General features: G+C 50.3%; 1 protein-coding gene and 1 pseudogene across 4 annotated transcripts in view; one reads left to right on the top strand and one right to left on the bottom strand.

Annotated features, from left to right (window-relative positions):
* Nucleotides 1–14,832, bottom strand: part of phkb (phosphorylase kinase, beta) — a 119,020-nt gene that overhangs the window by 46,015 nt on the left and 58,173 nt on the right. The window lies entirely within an intron of this gene.
* Nucleotides 3,971–11,879, top strand: LOC146989999 (protein NYNRIN-like; annotated as a pseudogene).

Genomic DNA, 14,832 nt, shown 5'->3' with positions numbered 1-14,832 from the left:
ATAAAACCAGCAGGGGACAAGGAATGCGCGACAGCAGACAACGGCCGTTAAATCACATCTAGGTGTGATTCCAGCCAGACGTTCAAACTCTGGCCTCCCATTGGTCAGTACCTGGCGGAAGCCCCGGAAACCCCTGTGACGTCACCGAAGGCTTAAGTGCTGCGGCGACGCGCCGCTCCAGGCTTTTTCCCGTGTAACGAAGTACCGCAAGGAGCTCCAGCTTCGCGCAACTAGTTACTCTAAAGGGAGCACATCAAACGTTTGAACTCAAGACCTGGGCCGCCGTTAGCTTGCTGGACGAGCATACTGCCCCAAGTTTTTTTCTGAACCACCTGGATCCTGGGGAAGACCTCCGAGCAATCGCCGCTCCCTCTTCCCCACCTCTGCCGCAGTCGTGAGAGCCGCCTTTCTTCACGAGACGACGTCGGACTCCGCCGTCCAGAGTTAACTCCACCGGTCCTCCTCTCTGCCACCCTTCCAGAGGACGACTCGTTTGTTCCGCTGTAGGACGCTACAGCCGCGCCGCACGCCATCAGATCGACGGATCTATCGCGTCGGCAAGCACGCTTCTATCCAAAGTAAGAGAGCTTTTGTCTGGGCAGAGACTAGAACTAGCGTGAATTTGTGTTGCATATCTTTGAGGACCGCCGCGTCCGGTTATGTTGATTATGTTGATTTTGCTGTATGCTTATTTGTTATTGTAACTAGACAGTTAGTCACGTATGAACACAACTCTCCATATCAGCGCCAGAGAATCAGTGAGGACACCTGGGCGTTAGTTCTGTTGCCTTCACTGTAGTGCTGCATGTGGGATTGAGTTCATCTTAGACTAACGTGACCAATCGGTCCTACTTTTGCCGTCGTTATCCTTTCTCTCTCTCTCTCTCCTTTCTCTCTCCCTACTAACTTACACACGCGCGCACGTACGCAGATACACCACACACATACGCACACACACAGATACCCACCTACCTAACACAGCGGGCCTCCTTTAGGGACCCCGCCATAAACACGAGCGTTTCGACACGAGGGTTCGTATTAGAGTGATTTGTGTGGGCGGCGTGGCTGCAGCCATTGTGTATATACCTGAGAAACACGTGGGGACAGCCACACCGTGTCCATTGTCTCACTCAAACGAGCGCGCCACTCGCGACGCCGTCCGACGTCACTCGACGCCTCCCCCTCTTCCTCTTAGGCCACACACACACACACACACACACACGCCCACATACATATACACACACACACACACACCTAGACCGCACTCACACACACACACACCTAGCCTACACACACGCATAGCCTACACACACACATCCATACACCTACCATATGCGCCTCCTAAGCCATTGAAAGTGTATATCTGCTGGATTGTGTATTCCCCTGAATTCCTATAACTTGAGTGTGTCCCTCTTAGGCTATACCACACATACATACACACACACACACACACACACACACACACACACGCCCGTAGCCTACACATACGCATAAGCCTATACATACGCATAGCCTACACACACACACACACACCCACACACACACACACACACACACACACACATACACATACACGCACATACACCCACCATATGCTCATTCTAAGTTATTTAGAGTGTATGTCTGGACTGTTTATTGATCTGAATTCCTGTGACTTTGGTGTGTACTATCTATGATTTTCTTTTAATAAATACCCTTGAACTAAAGTAGTTGTTCTGTGGTTGTTTGTGTGCATTCTATTGTGACGCTAAAGCTGGTTATCAGGGTTTGTGCTCGACTTCACGCCTTCATATTTGATTGATTTTTCTACTCCATAAGAGAATTCTATAATCGAGACTAATTGTTTGGTCATTGATCCCTGATTTCAGGGTGGTGCCCCGCAGTTATATTGTTAATTAATTCACTTTGATTAATAACATAACTATTCTTCCTTCTAGTAATTATTAGCTAATACCGTTAATCCTAATGTTATTAGTTTCTCTATTGAATTTAATAATTAATACTTAGTTAACCTGCTTATTAGTATTTAATATTTAATAATTATTGTCAATTACCAAACCCTTATGTAAATCCCCTACATAAATGGTGCCCCGTGTGAGGCCCTGATAAACCAGCAAAGCTTCTTTTGTCACAAATTTTGTACACAAACAACACTGAACTGTACAGTTGAATCTGCTTTGAACAGCATTCTCCAGAGCCCACCTATTAGAGTGGAGGTGTTATAGTACTGCCAAGTAAAGCCAGAGGTAATTGGTAAACAGTTACAGTGTGTGATAAGTAGTAGCATGTTGTCTTTGTGACTACCGCTTGCTAACAGTAGAAGTTATCCAAGTGTGAGGGAAATTAACACGGTAACACGACTAGTGCTCACTGAGGTGCTCAACCCACCTCACTAACATTTAAGGGTTGTAATTGTGAGCGATTAGTAGAAACCCATAGGTTTGTAAGTCACAGGTTTACTCTCACCTGTGCATCAGCAGCAGCCCACAACATAATTCGCCAACACAGTCGACCCACAGGTGTAAATTCTCAGTGCGCAATGAGTAACCAGGGTCCCAGTGCACAAGGAGCAGAAGCTCCCCAAAGTCCATGCGACGCAGCCCTGCAGGATGCGGTCGCAGGACTCATCCGTCTCTCCTTAAATGACAGAGAGACACTGAGTGCCTACCGCCTCGACACGTGCGAGGCAAAGCTCGAGGAGCTGGTCAGCTATGTTAATGACCCCACTGGGAAGCCATCGCGCTCCATCCCAGACATTCTGGGGCAAATTGCCCTGCTCTATCAGCGCAAGGCTGAAATTCAGGCACGAAGAGCCCAAGATGAACTCACTCGGTTGCGAAGTGAGAAAGAGCGCCAGGCACAAGGAGCCCAAGATGAACTCACTCGGTTGCGAAGTGAGAAAGAGCGCCAGGCACAAGAAGCCCAAGATGAACTCACTCGGTTGCAGAGTGAGACAGCCCGCCAGGCAAAAGAAGCCCGAGAAGAACTCACTTACTGGCAAAGTGAGAAATCCCGCCTGGAACAGGAGCTCCAGGATAAGGAGGACGAGATTACACAGGTAAGTCGTGTGCCAGAACCAGCCCTGAGACCTCCAATAAGCTCACAAGCTTACGCCCCCGAGAGATCTGCTGCGGGGCTGGCAGAGTACTCACTTGGGTACGACTCAGATACTCCGGCTTATGGTCAAAGATCCAATTGGACCCGCACTCAGGAATATGACCTTGAACCATATAAGCCAGCCCGAGCAAGTAAGCAAAACGCGCCGGACACACGGCGGTGGGAGGATCCCCAGCCATATAGGCCAACCCGATCAGGTAAGCAAACCGCGCTAGACACACGACGGTGGGAGGATTCCCAGCAATGGGAACCATTCACTCCAAACTACACCACTGCCGCAGATCGGAGGAAATTTGGGCCCACTGCGTTGCCTGAGCCGCACCCTGGGGACTACCAATACAGTAGCACCCAGGGATACGCAGCTCCGGTCAACGCAGGAGCTGTGGTGAGCAGCTACCAACAGCCACCAACACTTTTCTATGAGGACTCAGGAGTCCCCCAATACAGCGGTGCCCCCCCCTCTGCACGCATTCGTACTGCTCAGCGCTTTGACGACCCAGTCTCGTCATCACAATGGAGAGAATATTATACTCCGACCCATCGAAATACTCGTGCTTTTGATCCTCGCGATTCCAGCCGTCCTCAGGCCGTTTCTTTCCGACGGTATAGAGATGACCGAGACGTCACCTCAGAAGACTCAGACGACGGCGTCTCAAAAGAACGAGGCCTGAGGACCCGTCAACTTGAATCCCTTGCTAGAGATGTCGAGCGTTTTGACCCGGGAAACCCAGAGGCTAGTGTTGATGACTACCTCCGGGAGGTCGAACGCTGCTTGCTAGATCTCCCTCGCCCCTCCACGCGGGAGAAGCTTAAGCTCATCTGGAAAACCTCATCCAGGAGCGTCCATGTGTTCATGGAATCTCTTCCCCCTGACACCAGGGATACTTACTCGGCTCTTTGCCAAGCTCTGAGGGAAGAATACTCCCTCTACAATGATCCTACCGCCGCCGCCATGGGCGCCTACGCAGTCACCCAGAAGAAGACAGAACCACCGAGGGAATACTATCGGCGCCTGCAGGTAGCCTTCTTCCAGGGCCGCCACGCACCTGGGTTAGAGGAAGACCAAGCTTTCAAGTCCCTATTTGTCCGTAATCTCCACGAACTGGTAAGGTACGACGTCTCACTGATGTACCGGACCCACAATCCCCCTATGAAAGAAATCCGCAAACATGCGCAAATGGTGTGGGAATTGCGCCAGGAGACAGGTAAGAAACCCGGGGGTGAAGCCAGAGTCCTGGGAATCCAGGCGTCAGAGGATACAGACTTAACCCTTGAGGGCAGTGAAACCCCTCGGGATAGAGCCACCAACCAAGCAGCATCAGATGGCCGCCAGCACCCGAACCAAGGGGGCGGCCGGCAGAACTATAGGAACGATAGGTCAGGTAAGCCAAACCCACGCAACTTCCCCAGCAAAGGGGGGGTTCAACAGAAACAACAAACGAGGAGGTAAGTATAACGGTAGGCACCAAGGTCACCAAGGTCACCAAGGTCACCAAGGTCACCAAGGTCACCAAGGTCACCAAGGTCACCAAGGTCACCAAGGTCACCAAGGTTACCAACGTAATGAGCATCCAGGGTCGGAGATAGCCGAACTCATACAGGCCGTCACTGAAGTAGTGAAGAAGTTCCCCAGCCAAGTGGTAGCTGACCCTCCGCAGGGACCAGCCACAGAACCCTCATCAGCATGACTAAGCCGGGAAAACCCCCCCGCCGCTCAAGAAGTCTACTTCGTGAGCTGGGGGAGGGACCGGGGGAATCACAGGGATTCCCCAAGATGACCTCCTCCCAACACGCTAACACACCATTCTTGACCTTCTTGGGTGATTTAGTGCGTAAGGGCAACGCCCGGCGCATCTACACCTCAGTTACAGTGGGAGGATGTGTCAAGGCCCTTGCCCTGCTTGACTCCGGGTCAGAGATCAGTCTGATGAACACCCGCATGTTTTCAGAGGTCACCGGAGCTATGCTTTCCCTTGGTAAGTCGCTTCAAATAGAGGCTTGCAACATCAGCATCACGAGCTACACACAGGACCAATCACCGATCACCCAACGTGCCTGGGTTAACATCACCTTTCAGGGGATGTCCCTCATACACCCTGTCTATGTCACCACCATAGATACAGAACCACTGCTTCTTGGTCAGGACCTGCTGGATAGGCTGGCCCCTCTCATCGACTGTCATCGCGGGCACATTTGGGCTCAGATAAGCAGCCCAAAGGCGCATAGCCAAGGAGATGGTCCGTCCACTCCTGGCCCCACGGTCTCTACCATTGAGTCCAAGGCTCCCTTGCCAGCTTTCACATCTCCTCCTGAGCCCGGATTAGGCTCCGACGGTCCCACGCTCCCCGCTGACCCACAGCTACCAACCACTGGGAATACGAACTTGTTTGAGGGACATGAGTCATTCCTCTGCTCGCTGGAAAACGCGAACCCCTCACTATACAGTCCACACGTCGTCGGAGACGTGTACCTCAATGAAACTCTAGTCCCACAGGCGTTGGTAGCCCTTTGGTCAGAAAAGACCGCAATCCACCAAGATTTGTTTAGAACCTTGTGCCAACAAGACCCAGCCCCAACTTTCATACAACGCAGCCATCGCTTGTTATCTGCGGAGTCCCCGCAGACCCTAATCAAAGCTACCGGTGTATGTGCTCTTTCAATACAGATTAGAAAGAAAAAGGTGGTACACTACTTGAGTGTGGTCCCCGAACTCCAAGTCCCCTGCATCATAGGGGCGGATCTTCTTGTCAGGCTGGGTGTCCAGCTGGATACCATCAACCAGGTCCTGTGGTCCAGGGCAAGTGTTGAGAGTCTCCCCCTCATACCAGATGCGGCACACATGGCATCTGGCCAAACCATTCCCCAAGCATGTCAAGTTGCCAGCGAAGTAAGCATAACCATACCAGAACGAACAACGGGCTTCCCCGTCCGTCTGGCACTCCTTAAAGGCCAAAAGATCTCGGCCCAACAAGCTTTCTTCCAACCCTTGTCTTACTTCCAGGAACTCAACTTGACAGTCTGCGGTAACCCCCTCCTTGAACTACAGAATCGGTCGGCATATCTCCTGGTCCAAAACTTGACCCAGGTCCCCATCTCCATCAAAGCAGGACAGCGCCTGGGTATCTTGATAGACAGCTCGTTTCACGACTTTGAGCTGACAGTGCCTGTCATAGGTAACCTCCCCCCATCTTTGATCAAGGACGGTGGATTGGACGACGTCCTGTTCTCCTTCCCACACAAAATGATCGCTACCGCTTGTCATGATATCCTTGGACAGAAATCCATCTGTGGTGCTACTCTGAACAACGAGGGAGACATGCTAGTACATGCTCTCACTGCCCGACCAGTCAACACAGACACGGCGGTTGACACGGCCGTACCCACACCAGGGGAACCCTATCCCGGCTTTGAAGCCGAGATTGATAAGCAGCTTGCAAAAGCAGATGCTCTCACAACCCAAGAGCAGCAAGACGCCCTTAGGGAACTCTTCCGCGAATTCCAATCAATCTTTTCAAGGGACTCACTTGATTGTGGGGTTACCAACCTCCACACGGTACGCATTCCCACTGACCCAAAGGCACCACCTACCTTTGTGCGTCAGTATCGAATCCCACTGGCTGCCTACGAGTCCATACAGGAAATCCTGGACCAACTGCTTGAGAAGAAAATTATCAGGGAGTGCAACTCAACCTACAACTCACCTATCTGGCCAGTCTTGAAACCAACAGGTAAGTGGCGTCTCACCATCGATTACCGACCGTTAAACAAGCAGGTCCCACTTTCACGCTGGCCCATGATCCACTTGGATCAGGAACTGGCTAAAGTGAAAGGAGCTCACTTCTTCTCCACAGTGGATGTGTCAAATGGGTTCTGGACCATGAAAGTAGATCCGGCCGACCAGTACAAGCTAGCCTTCTCCTTTTGTAACCGCCAATACACCTGGAACCGATGCCCATTCGGTTACTCGAACTCACCAGCAGAGTTCAATATCTTCCTCCACAAGGCCATGAGCGACGCGGCAGCTCGTGGAAACCTTATCTACGTGGACGACATCCTCATGAGGAGTCGCACTTTCGAAGAACACTTGGCCGAAGTTCGGCATGTGCTCCAGCAACTGTCGGCCGCAGGAGCCAAGCTGGCGCTCGCGAAAGGCCAGTGGTGTCGTACCAAAGTTGAGTACGTCGGACTCACGGTCGGCACTGATGGCATTGAGCCTCAAGCAGCACGTATCCGTGCTATTCAAGACATCACCGCACCGACTAATGTGTCGGAGCTTAGAAGCTTCCTAGGGGTCTGCAACTACTCACGACAGTTCATTGAAGACTATGCTGAGATGGCAAGACCCCTCACAGAGCTGCTCCGCAAGGAGGAGCCCTTTCGATGGGATTCCAGCCAAGAACAATCCTTTCGCCTCATGAAAGAGAAGCTTTGCACAGCACCTTGTCTGGCCTACCCAGACAAAGACAAAGAGTTCTACCTTGAGGCAAGCTTCTCCCCCCAGTCTCTCAGCGCCGCCCTAGCACAGAAATATGACGCAAACAGGCGAGTTGTCGCCTACGCCAGTCGTCCCCTAAGCAGCGTCGAGGTAAAGTTCTCTGACTGTGAAAAAGCTCTCCTTGCCACAGTGTGGGCAGTGGAGCATTTCCGTAGCTACATCGGAGGCCAGAAGGTAATAATCGAAACTTGTCACCAACCAGTCACTTTCCTTAATAGTCAACGACTTAGAGAAGGACGCGTGTCAAACAGCCGCATTGCCTCTTGGATGATGGCCCTACAGGGGTACGACGTAGAGGTAAAGTATGCGCAGAGTTTCAAAATGCCCCTGGGACGGGGTATCGCTGAATGTCAGCATTGTGACTGTGAAAGCCAGCCAAGTTTCCAGTCCCTCCTGACCACTACACAGACGCTCCCTTCCAACCATCACTACTACGATGAGAATGTCTGCCAAGGCATGATAGAAGTTTTCATTGATGGATGTTCCTTCCACCACGAAAGCCAGCTCAGAGCTGGGGTGGGCGTTGTCTGGCCCGAATCAACAGTTGACTCACCAAATCATCTCCAGCTCGGCGCCAAAACCAGCCAGTATGCCGAGGTGGCAGCAGTACTCATTGTGCTCCAGCAAGCTGCCGAAGGCTCGATACTGCAACTTGTGATCTGCTCCGACTCAAATTACGCCCGCCATAGTTTCGTCTCCCACTTCCCTTTGTGGAAGGCAAAGGGGATGAAAAACGCTCGTAACAAAGACGTCAAACACTCAGAACTATTTTTGGCGACCGATCAACTGGTAACAGAGAAGGGAATGGTGGTGTATTGGAGAAAGGTCAAAGGTCACTCTCAAATAGCGGGCCCCGACAAAAATGGTAACGATGAAGCAGACCGCCTAGCGAAGCTAGGAGCAGAACAGGGTACACCTTGGGAGTTCCAGGACAACTGGCTACCCCTTCAAAGCCTTATGTGGTGAACGCTATCACCCGTCAACAAGCAAAAACACAGCAGAAGGAACCTTGTCAGGAGAGCCAGACTGTGTTCCTGAGCCAAAAGCTAGAGGACTCAGACCTGGTCACCATGCAAGAACAGGATTCCACCTTGAAAGTCATCAGAAAACTTGTGGCCAGCCCTCCTCCAGATGGGGTGCCGAAAGCACCAAAGGGGAGTCAAAGGAACTACAAGGTTTTTACCGAGAACTGCCAAACTTGAGGCTTGAAAAGGGTTTGTTGGTCTACACCAGTAAAGGTCAGGGACCCGTCCGTTGGGTAGTCCCGACGGACCACAGGGGGGTCATGCTGGCCCATGCCCATGACCGCCCTGTGGGCGGTCATCGTGGCTCAAAGGCCACTCTTCAAACCCTCCGAGAGGTGGTATATTGGCCTGCAATGGCCCAAGATACCACACTTTATGTCCAGAGCTGCCTGATCTGCTGTCAATTCCAACCTTCTCGGCCCATAAACCGAGCCCCCCTCCAAAAGAAAGGGGTCACTTTCCCATGGTCCCACCTTCAAGTGGATTGGATTGGGCCTGTCCCGAAATCCTCACGGGGTAATAAATACCTTCTCACCGTTACTTGTTCGTTCACCAAATGGGTTGAGTGCCTTCCCGCTCCCAACGACACAGCCGTCACGACCGCAGTTCTTCTGCTGAACCATGTGTTCAGCCGCTGGGGTCTCCCTCTTTCAGTCGATTCAGACAGAGGTACCCATTTCACGTCTAGTGTCATGACTGCCCTGTACGATATGCTGGGAGTTGAGGTAAAATTCCATGTGGCCTACCACCCCCAATCATCCGGACAGGTGGAAAGGGCCAACCGCACCATCACTCACATGCTCAGGAAGTATGTTGGTAGTGGTGGCAAGGACTGGGACATAAAACTCCCTCTAGTGCTCATGGCCATTAGGTCCACCCCTCATCGTTCCACAGGGGTCACCCCCTTTGAGATGATGACTGGGCGAGAGATGACCTTGCCACTTCACCTCCTATACCATCCTGAGGATGTCAGTGTCGCTACCGCCTACACAGCTCACCAGTATGTGACTGACTTGAAGGAACACCTTCAAACTACTTTCTCCTGGGCCCAAAAGAATTTGGAATCCAGTGCAAAGGGGGCCAAAGCCTATTACGACCGAACCGCGTCCCACCGAGAGTACGAGGTCGGTAATAAGGTATTCTATTTCAAGTTTGCACAGCCGACCGGCGTCTCCAAAAAGTTTCTTCCACACTGGTCGGGCCCGTACGAGATTGTGCACAAGCTATCCCCGGTGGCCTATCAGATCAAGGTCCCGAAGCCTAGGCAGCCCCCCACTTACAAGTGGGTCCACGCGAATCAGATCAAGCCATCTCGACCAGCCACTGACCTAAAACAAAAGACTCCTCCTGAACCTGACGAGGGGGAGGAGCCCTAGTTTCAGAAACGGGATTCCCGCTAGGGTAGAATAATTGCATGCAGCTCACCCCCACGCATGCACTAACCCTACCAACACGCCCCTCCCGTATAGTAACCATAACTCTAATCTGTTTTCAGGATGAACCTTCTTTGGGTCTTGAGTGGACTCGTCAGCATGCAAGTTCTGCTTGCAATTGAGATGGTTGACCCCGGGCCCCCAACCGGCATCGTACTGCAGGGGTCACCAGGACTCCTTCTCACCCACTGTAGTCTCATCACCCATCGTATCTATGTGCGCTTAGATCCTTGGGACGCGTACCGTAACCACATACGCCTCCCCCTGAAGATAACAGAGGGTAGACTCAGCAGGACTCAGATCCACAACACCATAGAACATGCAGAACAAGCAACGGCCCATATTCTGGAACAGTTGGACAAATTCTTGGTAACGGAAAAAGATCTGAGTGAAAAGAAGCGACCAAAACGATTTCTTGGAGCTCTGCTCTCTGCAGCGGCAGGAATCGGCTCTCTGTTTTCCATTGGTCTCTCAGCCGCCAACTCAGTCAGTCTGGGAACACTCCGAAGACATGTGAGTGAACTCGAGGAAGAAATGCCTGAGATTCAAGAGAAGCTCGGCCGCCAACAGGGACAACTGCAAGGTATGGGGAAAACCCTTCAGGGGACTATAGTGAAAGTCAACCTGCACTCAGCTCTACTTAACAACACTTGGCATGCGTTAGATGCACTAACAACCATCGTCCAGGATGATATAACCCATGTACGCATAGTCAGAGATTTTATGCAAGACCTCCTCAGAGAGATTAGCTCCTCCATAAATAGCCATAGTGCAGGCAGAATCCCGCCCTACTTGGTCCCGCTGACCACGGTAGAGCAAATCCTTAAGGCTGCCAGTACCACAACCGTGCAGCCCTCCCAAGTACACCTGGCGTATAACCTTGGCAGTGCTATCCCAATCTCAGTCAACCCACAGAGCTTAGAGTTGGGGTTCATTTTAAACTTACCGGTCATTGAGCAGCAGAACATCTACAGATTAAAATCAGTTTTGAATGTTGGGTTCTGGGAAAGAGATACACATGTACACCTTAACACACCACCAATTATTGCCTATCACGATGACAATCCATCACTGTACCTTGTCCCCAATCTAAACATGTGCACAAAAATGAAGGACATCCACTGGGTTTGCCCTAGCAACCCTTTTATCAGAGATGTCACCAACTACCTGTGTGGGCTCAGACCCGACGCCCCGGAGCAAAAGTGTCAAGGCAGCATGTCTACCAGAGACAATGGTGCCGAAACTAGAGTAGAGAGAGCCGGTAATAAATGGCTCATCAGTACACCTGCCTCCCAGGTGGTAGTCTCTTATGACCGTCACAATACGGCCACTAAGTTAACTTTGCCAAACCAAACAGTATTCCTAACTGTCCCAGAGGGAGCCACAGTACACATTGACGATATAATTCTCCATCATCTCAGTCCAGACAGATACGACACTGAAATTGAAATCATGGATGCATTTGTCGGACACAATTTGACCATCGGTGACATCCTCCAACATGAGCTACTGACCGAAGGCACCAAACTGATAAAATTCAACTTAAAACCTGAAGGGCTCACGGCCATGTTGCCTAAGCATTTGCCTGGGCGATCTTACCAAGATCACCCAATCAGTATGGTGGCTTTGGTGCTTCTGCTTAGTGGGTGGATTATCACCGCGGTGATCGCACACATCATGTACAAATACATCCAGAAGCTACAGGCCAGATTAGATTCTATTCTAGTGGTCTCACCTCGCTTTACCAACCACACCCTAAATACACCACTGGCCAACCCAACCCCAAGGGGTGAAGGAGAAGCCTACTAACCCTTTCATTAACAAACATTCTCTATTCTCCTCTTTTCAATTCTTAGATGTGTTTGTTTTGTGTTCTTTCATTTTCAATTTTTTTTCTTACTGTTATTACATGATAGAAGTGATGATGTGTTGTAGCATGTGATAGCATAGTGTTATTAGTGAAGACGTCCTGCCCAGACGAGCCTCTGCATAAATGCCCAGACACTAGCCTCTTGACCGGTGCTATATGAAACTGTTTGAACTGTTGGACTGTTGAGGACTTTCTCCACGCAGGAAACATGCGGATTATTCAGCCCTTCTGTTGTTCCAAAGACTGGACTCTAACCCACTCTTCGGACCAAAGGGGGGATGTTGGGACCTCACCCACATGTTCTCAAACAAAGGACCATAAAACCAGCAGGGGACAAGGAATGCGCGACAGCAGACAACGGCCGTTAAATCACATCTAGGTGTGATTCCAGCCAGACGTTCAAACTCTGGCCTCCCATTGGTCAGTACCTGGCGGAAGCCCCGGAAACCCCTGTGACGTCACCGAAGGCTTAAGTGCTGCGGCGACGCGCCGCTCCAGGCTTTTTCCCGTGTAACGAAGTACCGCAAGGAGCTCCAGCTTCGCGCAACTAGTTACTCTAAAGGGAGCACATCAAACGTTTGAACTCAAGACCTGGGCCGCCGTTAGCTTGCTGGACGAGCATACTGCCCCAAGTTCTTTTTTCTGAACCACCTGGATCCTGGGGAAGACCTCCGAGCAATCGCCGCTCCCTCTTCCCCACCTCTGCCGCAGTCGTGAGAGCCGCCTTTCTTCACGAGACGACGTCGGACTCCGCCGTCCAGAGTTAACTCCACCGGTCCTCCTCTCTGCCACCCTTCCAGAGGACGACTCGTTTGTTCCGCTGTAGGACGCTACAGCCGCGCCGCACGCCATCAGATCGACGGATCTATCGCGTCGGCAAGCACGCTTCTATCCAAAGTAAGAGAGCTTTTGTCTGGGCAGAGACTAGAACTAGCGTGAATTTGTGTTGCATATCTTTGAGGACCGCCGCGTCCGGTTATGTTGATTATGTTGATTTTGCTGTATGCTTATTTGTTATTGTAACTAGACAGTTAGTCACGTATGAACACAACTCTCCATATCAGCGCCAGAGAATCAGTGAGGACACCTGGGCGTTAGTTCTGTTGCCTTCACTGTAGTGCTGCATGTGGGATTGAGTTCATCTTAGACTAACGTGACCAATCGGTCTACTTTTGCCGTCGTTATCCTTTCTCTCTCTCTCTCTCCTTTCTCTCTCCCTACTAACTTACACACGCGCGCACGTACGCAGATACACCACACACATACGCACACACAGATACCCACCTACCTAACACAGCGGGCCTCCTTTAGGGACCCCGCCATAAACACGAGCGTTTCGACACGAGGGTTCGTATTAGAGTGATTTGTGTGGGCGGCGTGGCTGCAGCCATTGTGTATATACCTGAGAAACACGTGGGGACAGCCACACCGTGTCCATTGTCTCACTCAAACGAGCGCGCCACTCGCGACGCCGTCCGACGTCACTCGACGCCTCCCCCTCTTCCTCTTAGGCCACACACACACACACACACACACGCCCACATACATATACACACACACACACACCTAGACCGCACTCACACACACACACACCTAGCCTACACACACGCATAGCCTACACACACACATCCATACACCTACCATATGCGCCTCCTAAGCCATTGAAAGTGTATATCTGCTGGATTGTGTATTCCCCTGAATTCCTATAACTTGAGTGTGTCCCTCTTAGGCTATACCACACATACATACACACACACACACACACACACACACACACACGCCCGTAGCCTACACATACGCATAAGCCTATACATACGCATAGCCTACACACACACACACACACCCACACACACACACACACACACACACACATACACATACACGCACATACACCCACCATATGCTCATTCTAAGTTATTTAGAGTGTATGTCTGGACTGTTTATTGATCTGAATTCCTGTGACTTTGGTGTGTACTATCTATGATTTTCTTTTAATAAATACCCTTGAACTAAAGTAGTTGTTCTGTGGTTGTTTGTGTGCATTCTATTGTGACGCTAAAGCTGGTTATCAGGGTTTGTGCTCGACTTCACGCCTTCATATTTGATTGATTTTTCTACTCCATAAGAGAATTCTATAATCGAGACTAATTGTTTGGTCATTGATCCCTGATTTCAGGGTGGTGCCCCGCAGTTATATTGTTAATTAATTCACTTTGATTAATAACATAACTATTCTTCCTTCTAGTAATTATTAGCTAATACCGTTAATCCTAATGTTATTAGTTTCTCTATTGAATTTAATAATTAATACTTAGTTAACCTGCTTATTAGTTATTAATATTTAATAATTATTGTCAATTACCAAACCCTTATGTAAATCCCCTACAGCCTGCACAAAATTATCTGACCACACAGCCACTTATTACCTATTTCTACAATGAGGTGATGACTGTGTGGACACTTTCTGTCCATTTAGCAACACAGGTAAACAACATTTTATGGTTGCAACAGATTTTACACACTGAACAGGCATCAGCTTCTTCATATCACCTACTTATGTGAATTAATGCACAACAGCAAAATAGTGTATGGAAAAGAGGAGCAAGCAGGGGGACAAAGGAGGTGGGTCATAGATTCACATAGCAACCTTTTAACATGTTGCTTAAGTGATCTACTGCACTATACGCATCAGATCTATGGCCAATCAGCCAAGTCAGCTTATGAAAGCTTCAGTACATTTACTGTTGTTTACACAGTGTGAGGGATAAAACTCTCCCCTGGAACAATTCTCTGCTGAGAGCAGGCGAGCAGTGCCAGAAAACCACTTATGGAAACTTGATTATCATTTTTTCAGCCAAGTTTGGTGTATAATTGCAATGTGGCTATACTTTA

The sequence above is a fragment of the Trachurus japonicus genome, chromosome 3, assembly GCF_045865225.1.
Source record: "Trachurus japonicus isolate A0001 chromosome 3, Traja_1.0".
In the NCBI taxonomy this organism is placed as follows: Eukaryota; Metazoa; Chordata; class Actinopteri; order Carangiformes; family Carangidae; genus Trachurus; species Trachurus japonicus.
The sequence above is the reverse complement of the archived record's forward strand: the minus strand, read 5'-3'. Positions and strand labels throughout refer to the sequence as shown.